Source organism: Podarcis pityusensis, assembly GCF_964106645.2.
Source record: "Podarcis pityusensis genome assembly, chromosome: 9".
NCBI lineage: Eukaryota > Metazoa > Chordata > Lepidosauria > Squamata > Lacertidae > Podarcis > Podarcis pityusensis.
The window spans coordinates 15,816,348-15,828,474 of record NC_138034.1 but is presented as its reverse complement, the minus strand read 5'-3'; the positions used below and the strand labels follow the sequence as shown (position 1 = coordinate 15,828,474).

The 12,127-nt window shown below is 45.1% G+C and overlaps 1 protein-coding gene across 2 annotated transcripts in view; it reads right to left on the bottom strand.

Annotated features, from left to right (window-relative positions):
* The window catches only part of PGCKA1 (PDCD10 and GCKIII kinases associated 1), a 60,353-nt gene extending 49,700 nt beyond the window's left edge, over positions 1–10,653 (bottom strand). For both annotated transcript variants that reach the window (XR_013990149.1, XM_081020154.1), the window contains exon 1: positions 10,461–10,653. The gene's annotated coding sequence lies outside the window, so the exon portion shown is untranslated. The remainder of the gene's footprint in view (positions 1–10,460) is intronic.
* Between the last annotated feature and the right edge of the window lie 1,474 nt (positions 10,654–12,127).

Here is a 12,127-nt window from a genome sequence, read left to right as displayed (position 1 = left end):
AGAGTCTGCCTCATTTTAATTAATTCCTTTTACAGTGGTACCTCTGGATGTGAATGGGATCCGTTCCGGAGCCCCGTTCGCATCCTGAAGCGAACGCAACCCACGTCTACGGGTTGCGATTCACCACTTCCGCACATGTGTGTGACATCATTTTTAGTGTCTGCGCATGCGCAAGTGGCGAAACCCGGAAGTAACATGTTCCATTACTTCCAGGTCGCCGCGGAGCGCAACCCGAAAACGCTCAACCCGAAGCTATTTCAACCCGAGGTATGACTGTATTAACTTGCTTCAACCATTTAAAACCAGTTACACCATTAGCCAGCCTGTTATGCAGACTCTCCTAGTGTCCCTATTTTCCCAGGACGGCCCCGGACTTACAGAAGCCATCCCAGTTTCTGATTTGATTCAAGAATGTCCCACTTTTGCTTAGGGCGTTCCTATTTTCATCGAAAAAATGTTGGAGGGAATGGAGTTATGTGACCACCTGAGCCAAGGAGATAAGTAAGTATACCACCTTTAGAAGACATCTGAAGGCAGCTCTGTATAGGGAAGGTTTTTAATTTTAAAAAAGTTTAATGTTTCGTTATGTTTTTATTATGTTGGAAGCTGCCCAGAGTGGCTGAGATAACCCAGTCAGATGGATGGGGTATAAATAATAAAGTTGTTGTTGTTGTTGTTGTTGTAGGAGAGCGCAAAATATGGTCTGAAGCTCAACATCAAAAAACGAAGATCATGGCCACTGGTCCCATCACCTCCTGGCAAATAGAAGGGGAAGAAATGGAGGCAGTGAGAGATTTTACTTTCTTGGGCTCCATGATCACTGCAGATGGTGACAGCAGCCACGAAATTAAAAGACGCCTGCTTCTTGGGAGAAAAGCAATGACAAACCTAGACAGCATCTTAAAAAGCAGAGACATCACCTTGCCAACAAAGGTCTGTATAGTTAAAGCTATGGTTTTCCCAGTAGTGATGTATGGAAGTGAGAGCTGGACCATAAAGAAGGCTGATCGCCGAAGAACTGATGCTTTTGAATTATGGTGCTGGAGAAGGCTCCTGAGAGTCCCATGGACTGCAAGAAGATCAAACCTCTCCATTCTTAAGGAAATCAGCCCTGAGTACTCACTGGAAGGACAGATCCTGAAGCTGAGGCTCCAATACTTTGGCCACCTCATGAGAAGAGAAGACTCCCTGGAAAAGACCCTGATGTTGGGAAAGATGGAGGGCACAAGGAGAAGGGGACGACAGAGGACGAGATGGTTGGACAGTGTTCTCGAAGCTACCAGCATGAGTTTGACCAAACTGCGGGAGGCAGTGGAAGATAGGAGTGCCTGGTGTGTTCTGGTCCATGGGGTCATGAAGAGTCGGACATGACTAAACGACAACAAAATTTTCATCAGAGAAATGCTGGAGGGCAAGGCCATGCAATTCTTCCTCCAAGCCTCGTGCCTTTAACTACTGCACAATAACTTCCGCCATCAGTGGGTGTAGGGTTCCCTCAGCACACAGCAATAGGAAAATGCTGCCCCTGTTGTACATCTGCCAGGAGTGCTAAATGTACGGAGCCTTCGCCCAGAAAAAAAACAGTGGCAGACGAAAGGCACCCTCGGATGATTCAAACTTAGAAACATTAAGATTGCAATGTTTAAAGGGCTCGGCTAATCGATTAAAACTTGTTTAAAAGTCAACCAGAGTCCGGTGAATTTGGGCAGTAGATTTATATTTATAGAAATAATTAACTGAAGATAGCATGCGAGAAGTTCCTCCTTTCCTCATACAGGTGACATCATTGTGCCCTACCTTTTGTATATAAAGTAGAAAGCCTGAAAAAGAAGATTGCTTGTGTACACGTACCTGTGTGACCTCTGGGTAGCAGGTTCCTATCACACAATTTTTTATTTTGTGTACCATATGGGCATGTCTTTAAGTTAACATCTTACATTAAAAACCTGACAGTACCAAACTATCGAAGGCTTTCCACCAAAGCCAGACTAAATGTCTTTCCTTCTGCAGTGTCGGATGGCAGGTTGAGAGGAGTTCCCTACCAGGACAGACTTTGCTTGTGTGCTCAAGACATCGATTCCATAAAATATATTTTGTTGCATTGTGCAAAATATGAGCAAGCCAGGGCTGAACTGATACTACCCTTGCTGGTACCTTTCCCAGGGAAATCAGAGGCTCACTATGTCAGGTTCCTATTGGAAGACCGGACCAATGCTAGAACATTAGCAGTGGCCAAGTTTTTATCGGTGGTTGCAAGAACAAATGATCCCTATATTCTGAACAATATGCTTGTTTAACCTGGAGGTAGGCTGTACGAATTGTGTATCGCTTTGTAATGATTTGTTGGGTCTCTGCATCGTAATAAAGATTGATGATTTTTTATTGCAAACAGCATTTTTCTCTGCATGTTGAACCTGAACTGACCCTCCTGTAACTTAAGCCCATTAGATCCAGTCCCGTGCTCTAGGACAACAGAGAATTGCCCCTTGACTGTATTTAAGATCGAACGCTAATTTTTCCATAGCACCTAGTTGGCCTATATAGAACTTTTTTAACCCTTCTTTGATTTTGCACACAGATGAATGTTTCTGGAATTTATGACCGTGTGAAATGGAACGGGTGATGCGTGAGTCACAATGGAAACAATTGTCAGCGACGACAGCAACAGATCATTTAGATTTCCCTCCTGCCATAAATTATGGTAGTGGGAAAATTAACTTGTTAAAAGAGAGAGCTCAGTTGGTAGAGCATGAGCCTTTTAATCTCAGGGTTGTGGGTTCGAATCCCACATTGGGCAAAAGATACCTGCATTGCAGGGGGTTGGACTAGATGACCCTCGTGGTCCCTTCCAACTCTATGATTCTGTGAAAAGGCGGATTTTTGGCTCACCACAGTCTGTAGGAGAATAACAATCAAAGGTAGTCAGACTAATGTGAGAATCACAGTTGCGATGAAAGTGGAGAATTAGACCCTGGGTAGGCAAACTAAGGCCTGGGGGCCGGATCCGGCCCAATCGCCTTTTCAATCCGGCCCTTGGATGGTCTGGGAATCAGCATGTTTTTACATGAGTAAAATGTGTCCTTTTATTTAAAATACATCTCTGGGCGATTTGTAGGGCCTGTGTGGTGTTTTTACATGAGGAGAATGTGTCCTTTTATTTAAAATGCATCCCTGGGTTATTTGTGGGGCATAGGAATTTGTTCTTTTTTCTCCCCCCCCCCCCCAAATATAGTCCGGCCTCCCACAAGGTCTGAGGGACAGTGGACTGGCCCCCTGTTGAAAAAGTTTGCTGATGATATGGCTCCCCAAATCAACACAGACTGTGGAAACTTCACATTGGACTTCAAGCATCTGGCATTGTGTGCCTCCCCATTCTTCCTCCAGATTCTGGGTCCTTCGTTTCCTAGTGAGATGCAAAAGCTGCTCTCATCAGAAAAGAGATTTGGGGAGCCATGTCATCAGCTGGTGTTGGTCCACTGTGCTTCATTAAGTCCAGGGTCAACATAGCCGTCTACCAGGAGATTTTGGAGCACTTCATGCTTCCTTCCGCAGATGAGCTTTATGGGGATGCTGATTTCATTTTCCAATAGGACTTTGTCACCTGCCTACACTGCCAAAAGTATCAAAACCTGGTTCAATGCCCATGGGATTACTGTGCTTGATTGGCCAGCAAACCCGCCTGACCTGAACCCCATAGAGAATCTATGGGGCACTGCCAAGAGAAAGATGAGAGACATGAGACCGAGCAATGTAGAAGAGCTGAAGGCTGCTATTGAAGCTTCCTGGTCTTCCATAAAACCTCAGCAGTGCCACAAGCTGATAGCATCCATGCCACGCCGCATTGAGGCAGTAATTGATGCAAAAGGGGCCCAAACCAAGTACTGAGTACATGTGCATGCTTCTACTTCTCAGAGGTCCAATATTGCTCTATTTGCAGTCCTTGTTTTGCAGTCATTTAATATTCTAATTTTCTGAGATGGTTAATTTGGGGTTTTCATCAGCTGTACGCCATAAACATCACAATTATAACAAATAAAGGCTTGACATATCTCGTTTTGCATGTCATGAGTCTATCTCATATATTACTTTCACCTTTTAAGTTGCATTACTGAAATAAATGAACTTTTCCACAGTATTCTAATTTTCTGAGTTTCACCTGGAAAACAACACAGCGAGTGGACCAGGAGGCTCAGGTTGAGAGATCAAGGGAATTCCTGTGTAAATAGGCAGCGTGAAGCGGCTGCCTCAGGGAAGAGATTTTGGACCAGCATTTGTTGGCGCCAAAGTGCCAAATTTATCACTGTAATTCACTTCCAGTTCTAAACATTCCTTTGCTCATAGAAGTGTAACCAAGTCACCAGTACCACCTTTGTCTAGGAGGAAGGTATTACCAGACTCAGGGGTCACTCTGAGGTTTGGAGGGGTACACACCTTTTATTTCTAAGGATAAAATCCTAAGGGCAGGTGAACCACAATAAATAATGCAATGAACAACATTCAATGGCGACAGAATAACAGCACACTGGCTACTTTCCACAACAGACAGTAAAACATGTTGGAATTGCAACTGTGCTATAACAGGCATGTCCAACAGGTAGATCGTGATCACTGGATGTCTGTGGTAGATCACAGGTAGATCACTGGCTCTTAACTCTGTGAGTAGATCATAGTCTCTTGGAAGTTGGCCACCCCTGTGCTATAATAAGCACAAGCAATTTCATTGTGGGATTATGCATTTTATTAAATGTTGGTAAGTTAAAAGCACCACTCACACACCATTATGGTCAGTTTACCAACACACTTTGCTCCGAAAGCCAGAGCAGGAGATGCTATTTATTTATTTATTTCACAAAATGTATGTACCGCTTGCTTTTGGAAAAACCTCAGAGCAGTTTACAAAATAAAAATAACCGCTAAAAAATTGACAACCATAATTGATAACATACAGAAGGTTAAAACCGCAATAAAATAGACTAAAACAAATTAAAACTCCTACAAACTTTCTAAACATCTGGGTAGGCATGTTTAAATGCCTTCAGCAGGGACTCAAAAAAGTTTCGCTGGCGCAGAGAAAATAACTGTAAATGCATAGGAAGTGGAAAAGCGATTTCTGCAATGTGTAAGGAAGCCCTCAGGCAGGGAGAAAAGGAGAGTTACAACTACAGGAAAAGCACTTCTGGATAATATGCATTTAATATTTTCATAACGTTTTAGAGATATAGTGTCCAAAAGGACTACAGTGGTACCTCGGGTTAAGAACTTAATTCGTTCTGGAGGTCCGTTCTTAACCTGAAACTGTTCTTAACCTGAGGTACCACTTTAGCTGCCGGAGCACGATTTCTGTTCTCATCTTGAAGCAAAGTTCTTAACCCGAGGTACTATTTCTGGGTTAGCAGAGTCTGTAACCTGAAGCGTATTTAACCTGAAGCGTCTATAACCCGAGGTACCACTGTATTCCAATATACATTGGAGACAGTTTATAAAAAGCAAGTTTATACTAAGCCCTGTTTGCCACTTCTGAATAATGTGGGTATGAAATCCAGACTAAGACAAGATTCACTTAGGAATGGTTTATCGGTGTTTTGCCAAAGACATTGAACAGTTGTATTTACCTCCCTGATCAAATATTTGCTATTCTCTTTTAAAGTGTTCCAGGAACATATGACGTCACTAAACATCTCTCTCACATTTACCTTTGAGTATCTTACAATGCTGGATATCCAGGACCCACCCAGCCACTATGTACAGTCGTGATTTAAAATAAAAGTGAAGGCACAATAAAAGAGCTTGGTGGCCACTCCCTCCCCATACTGGCGACGTAGCAAGCAAACAGTAGCAGCAATCGTCTGTATTTCCTTAAATAGATATATATACGTATAGGGGCCATTCAGCTAAGCACTTCTTGCCCCTTACTTTTCAGTGGGAAACATCTATAAGTTCCAAGAACGTAAGAACTGACTGAGAGTTCATTTCGCCTGGCATTCAGTGGCTAGTCACATGGTTCCAAATACCTTACAAATAGGCCATAGAAAAAGACAAGAACCCACTTTTGATATTTATTCCCTGTATCTGGTGTTCAGAGACTATGAAAACAGAGATACCACTTCAGTATCATGCAAAACAGACTCTGATAGATCTGTTCTTCTGTCACAACCCGCACCACTACCTTCCCTCAAAGTGTGTACAGTGGACACTCGGGTTGCGAACGTGATCCGTGCGGGAGGCACATTCACGACCCACAGCGCTGCGTCTGCGCACATGCGGGTTGCGATTCGGTGCTTCTTCGCATGCGCAAAGCGCGATTTAGCGCTTCTGCGCATGCGCAATTTCCAAAACCCGGAAGTAACCCATTCCAGTACTTCCGGGTTTCGGAGCGTCCGTAACCCGAAAAAACGCAACCTGAAGCGTCTGTAACCCGAGGTATGACTGTATTTGATACCGGTTAATAGTTCCAGTCTAAGCTGAAAATGATTCCACAAATACACCATCAGTTCTGGCAACAACTGCAGAGTCAAGATCACTCCAAAGTCAAGGCTTCATCCACAGCATGCCCTAGATTTGAGTAGATTGCCAGCTTCCTCTCCTGTTTTCTTTCCTTAGTACCAAAAAGTGGTGCCACCATCAAGAAGGCTCTACCCTACATCAGGGGCTTCCCCTGTAGACCTCAAAAGGTTGGAGTAGACATCTCACAAGATATGCAGAGCCCAAGCAATATAGGGCTTTGACGGACAAGACCAGCACTTTGAAACTCAGTTCCTTCAGCATTGGTGAAATATGCTCACTAATATTGGCATTAATTAATGACTCTGAAACAGCTGCAAGTTCCAAGCAAATTTCTAATGTAGTTAGGTAAAGGTAAAGGGACTCCTGACCATTAGGTCCAGTCGTGAACAACTCTGGAGTTGCGGTGCTCATCTTGTTTTATTGGCTGAGGGAGCCGGCGTACAGCTTCCGGGTCCTGTGGCCAGCATGACTAAGCCGCTTCTGGCGAACCAGAGCAGCGCACGGAAACGCCGTTTACCTTCCCGCCAGAGCGGTACCTCTTTATCTACTTGCACTTTGACGTGCTTTCGAACTGCTAGGTTGGCAGGAGCAGGGACCAAGCAATGGGAGCTCACCCCGTCACGGGGATTCGAACCGCTGACCTTCTGATCGGCAAGTCCTAGGCTCTGTGGTTTAACCCACAGCGCCACCCGCATCCCTTCTAATGTAGTTAACAAGATATAAAACACTCCTTTCACTTGGCCGCCACAAGGGGACCCATGAATACCAAGATGGATCCTGAAACTCATTTCAGGCTGCAGTTACCTCACCTTTGGAAGAAGGAATGACTTCATCTAGAATGGTCAAGATCTCTACTCCTGAATCAGAAGCCACCAATCACCATAATCTTGGGCATAACTAGAAAAAATGGCAGGAAGTTCATGACTGGATACCCCTCCCTTTAAAAATAAAAATAAAAATAATCAGTAATACTAGGGTACACTGTAGCTAATTTTTTGAGGGGACACCTCAGATGTTTTATGCAAACATCTACAAGGCTGTACGAGGGATGCGGGTGGCGCTGTGGGTAAAACCTCAGCGCCTAGGACTTGCCGATCGCATGGTCGGCGGTTCGAATCCCTGCGGCGGGGTGAGCTCCTGTCGTTCGGTCCCAGCTCCTGCCCACCTAGCAGTTTGAAAGCACCCTTAAGTGCAAGTAGATAAATAGGTACCGCTTTATAGCGGGAAGGTAAACGGCGTTTCCGTGTGCTGCTCTGGTGCTGGTTCGCCGGAGCAGCTTCGTCACGCTGGCCACGTGACCCGGAAGTGTCTGCGGACAGCGCTGGCTCCCGGCCTCTAGAGTGAGATGAGCGCACAACCCTAGAGTCTGTCAAGACTGGCCCGTACGGGCAGGGGTACCTTTACCTTTACAAGGCTGTACAGTATGTGCACAAAGTGTTTTTAAATCCCCAATGGAAATAACTGATAGAAAAATAGATACCAGGATTCTCAGACACAGTAACTAACAAGATCAGTGAGTGGAGCACAGAAAAACACCATTGTGTTCTAGAACAATCATAGCATTAGATTTATAGGCCGCTCATTCCCAAAGTAGAACTGTCCCGAAGTGGAGAGGTGACTGTTGTTTTTCCTGCAACAGAACTAAGAGTCTGGCAACATCTTAAATACTAATACTTTTATTATATACCACATGCTTTCATTGGCTTATGTCTAAAGGACAATGCTAGTTCGTGAAAGCTTATGCCATAATAAGTGTGTTTCAGAGCAATCCTAAGTACAGTGGTACCTTGGGTTAAGAACTTAATTCGTTCTGGAGGTCCGTTCTTAACCTGAAACTGTTCTAAACCTGAGGTACCACTTTAGCTAATGGGGCCGCCGCACGATTTCTGTTCTCATCCTAAAGCAAAGTTCTTAACCTGAGGTACTATTTCTGGGTTAGCGGAGTCTGTAACCTGAAGCGTCTGTAATCCAAGGTACCACTGTATAGGAAGCCAGAGAAATTTATGCTAACATAAATTCATCCTATTCCAAACTCTGTTCAGGATTGAGACAACTGACGGCTGAGGTGGCCCAAGTCTAGCAGAAAGAAAACAAGCACTCTGTTTGCCAGTGTAAGTTTGGCTAATTTACCAGTCGTGTCTGATTTAGGGCAGGTGCTGTGGGTGATTTGCCCCTAAATTGCACAGAGCCAAGAGGGTGCCAAATTGAGAAGATCCATAATTGAGAAGATCCATTTGGAGGTGTCAAATTTTGGCCTCACACGGGGCGCCATATCACGAAAGATTACTGAAGTCTACTCTTGGTTGCCGTGTCACATGACTGAGCTAAAAGGGGTTTGGAATACAGTCGTACCTTGGAAGTCGAACGGAATCTGTTCCAGAAAACTGTTTTACTTCCAAAACGTTTGGAAACAGAAGCGTGGCTTCTGATTGGCTGCAGCAAGCTCCCACAGCCAATTGGAAGCCACGGAAGCCCCATCGGACGTTCGGCTTCCAAAAATGGTTCGCAAACCGGAACACTTACTTCCGGATTTGCGGCGTTTGGGAGCCAAAACGTTTGAGAACTAAGTTGTTTGAAAACCAAGGTATGACTGTAGTTGTAAGTCTCTCCTTGCCCATCCTGCCCCTGCTATACCCCAAACCACACTTTTGGGGGACTTACTCCAGCGTAAGTTTCACTGGCTTAAGCTGGCTGAGCCAGTATAGATCTGGCTCAGCTGGGCTGAGCGAGTTCTGCCAATGTGGCCCCAGCTGAGCTCAGCCCACAATCTCTGTCTGTTCCAGGCTTGATCATCCCAGCAGATCTTGGCTATGGGTTGTGTGCTGTTAGGTGTCATTTTTTTCATTCCCAAAGTGGTCTTAACAAAAACTATCTCCTAAAAGACATCAAGTTACATCAAATGGAAAGCGCCGGTGGAGGAGGTGGGAGAATCTCCCTTTCTCCTGCCATTGTCCTTCTTTCACAGGACATGTAGAACTTGACAGCAGCAACTCAAGACAATCGTTGCCTAAGTTCACATTTGTACATCCACCTGATTTAGAATCAGAAGCATGCTATTTTTTTCAGACTCTTCACTTGCTTTCCTTAAAATCCCATTTACACCCCCAACCAGTAGCTTCTTATGCGAGATGTTTCCACCCACGTTCCCTGCCAAACATTCACTCATTAGAGAGCCATAACTGTGTATCTGTTATCACACACAAGTTTGCAAAGGTGCATTTAATGCATTCACTTTTTTTCAATGGTAAGAAGAATTCTCTTGAATTTCATGGAATTTGAAATCAATAGGTGAAGCCACTTTTCACACAAAACATATCACAAACTTTCGAGAGACATGTGCCAAATATATATTATCCCCCCCCCCCAAGCAATTCCCACCAGTTGCTGCCCATCCCCATGCATGTTACAATTTAAAGTCAGGAGTCTATTAACCTGATATTCAGCTCCAGATTTCGGGCTTAATTTGCAAACCGGTAGTATCACAAAGAGGTCTCTGACAACAGACGGTCTCCCCACTTTATGAGATCCCACCCCAAGGGTAAATCTGGATTAAATTGCCAGGGAATTGGGGAGAGGAAATATAGGCTGGTACCTGATGCTTTCAACATTGTGTGGGTGCTTCAAAAAGCCTTTCATGCACGAGTAGCCCTGTTCCCACGATAAACACCTGTCCTCAGCACCATTCAACCTCAACCCATCTGTTGAAGAAATGCGCAAATGAGAAGTTTTCGGAAGTCTGGAGCCACTGATGGCTAGAGGAACGTACTTGCTCGTTTTAAAGGAGAACCCAACAGTGCTTCTTGCAGCAACAAGTGAAACTCTTAACAGGTTTCTATCCGAAGGTAGCATCACAGTCCTTCTGCTACGACACAGAACATTATGCCAGGTGTCTCAGTTTCAAAAGCCTCGCAGGGAAAGTGGCAAAAAGTTTTGAAAGAGAGAAGAGCTTCTCTTACCTGCAGCTTCTGCGCTGATGGGGAAACGAAGCTGGCTCCTGATTAGGATCTCCCATAGCTTAAGCCCGGCTTCTGCATTTGAATGCTAAATATGTAACAAATGCCTCCTTTAGCAGGCGGGAGTTTGCATGACCTCCTCATGAGAGACACTGTCGCGAGTGTCATTGGGCACCCAGGAGTCATGTGACGGAAGATGAAAATAAAAGCCTTTAAAGTTTGCATTTAATACTTCCTAGACTCTGTAACCCTTTACCTGCAAGCTAGGAAACCTGCCAAACTTCATTGCTCCTGCAGGATGGAGGGGGGGGGGGAGGGCAAACAAACCTCCAGCAGCCCACGTGATGGCTTTACTACACAATGGCTATTTCTGTAGCAATCCGAGCAAGGTTCTTGTGACCGTGCTTTTGTGTGTTTTCGGTACTTTCCCCCCTCTGGAAGTCACAAAATCGACAGCTCTCTTCCTGCTGGGCGAATTGAGCTCAGGAACTGGAAACACCACTATTCTTGGCAGTGCTTTATGGAAATAAAAGCTCCCCATGATCTCCTTTCCACCCAAGGGGACACCTGAGCAGACAAGTGTAGCATTGGAGAGCACTGTCAGAAGTCTCTGTTGGATATTTCCCTTCCAAAGAATACCACCGACATTGTTTACATGAGGAGACCCTGGGACAAGAAGTGCCTTTGGAGTGTGTTATTTCTACCAGCATTAAGTAGGGTCGTCAGGTGACCAAAACAAAACACCAGCCTGGACTTGTGACTGTTATCAGCAACTGGAGGGGCAGAAAATCATAGTACAGTGGTACCTCGGGTTAAGTACTTAATTCGTTCCGGAGGTCCGTTCTTAACCTGCAACTGTTCTTAACCTGAGGTACCAGTTTAGCTAATGGGGCCTCCTGCTGCCACTGCGCCGCCAGAGCACGATTTCTGTTCTCATCCTGAAGCAAAGTTCCTAACCCGAGGTACTATTTCTGGGTTAGCGGAGTCTGTAACCTGAAGCGTATGTAACCTGAAGTGTATGCAACCTGAAGCGTCTGTAACCTGAAGTGTCTGTAACCCGAGGTACCACTGTACAGTGGTACCTTGGGTTAAGTACTTAATTCGTTCCGGAGGTCCGTTCTTAACCTGAAACTGTTCTTAACCTGAAGCACCACTTTAGCTAATGGGGCCTCCTGCTGCCGCCGCGCTGCCGGAGCACCATTTCTATTCTCATCCTGAAGCAAAGTTCTTAACCCGAGGTACTATTTCTGGGTTAGCGGAGTCTGTAAGCTGAAGTGTATGTAACCTGAAGTGTATGTAACCTGAAGCGTCTGTAACCCGAGGTACCACTGTATACACGTAACCACATGTGAATAACTCAAGGGCTGTCACATGGAAGACAGAGCCAGTTTGTTTTCTCCTGCTCTGCAGGGTAGGACTCGAACCAATGGCTTCAAGTTACCAGAAAGGAGATTCTGACTCAACATCAGGAAAAACTTTCTGACAATAAGGGTTGTTCGATGGTGGAAGGGTCTCCCTCGGGAGGTGGTGGACTCTCCTTCCTTGGAAGTTTTTAAGCAGAGGTTGGATGGCCATCTGTCATGGATGCTTCAGTTGGGATTCCTCCATTGCAGAGGGTTGGACTGGATAGTCCTTGGGGTCCCTTCCAACTCTATGATCTGCACATCAAA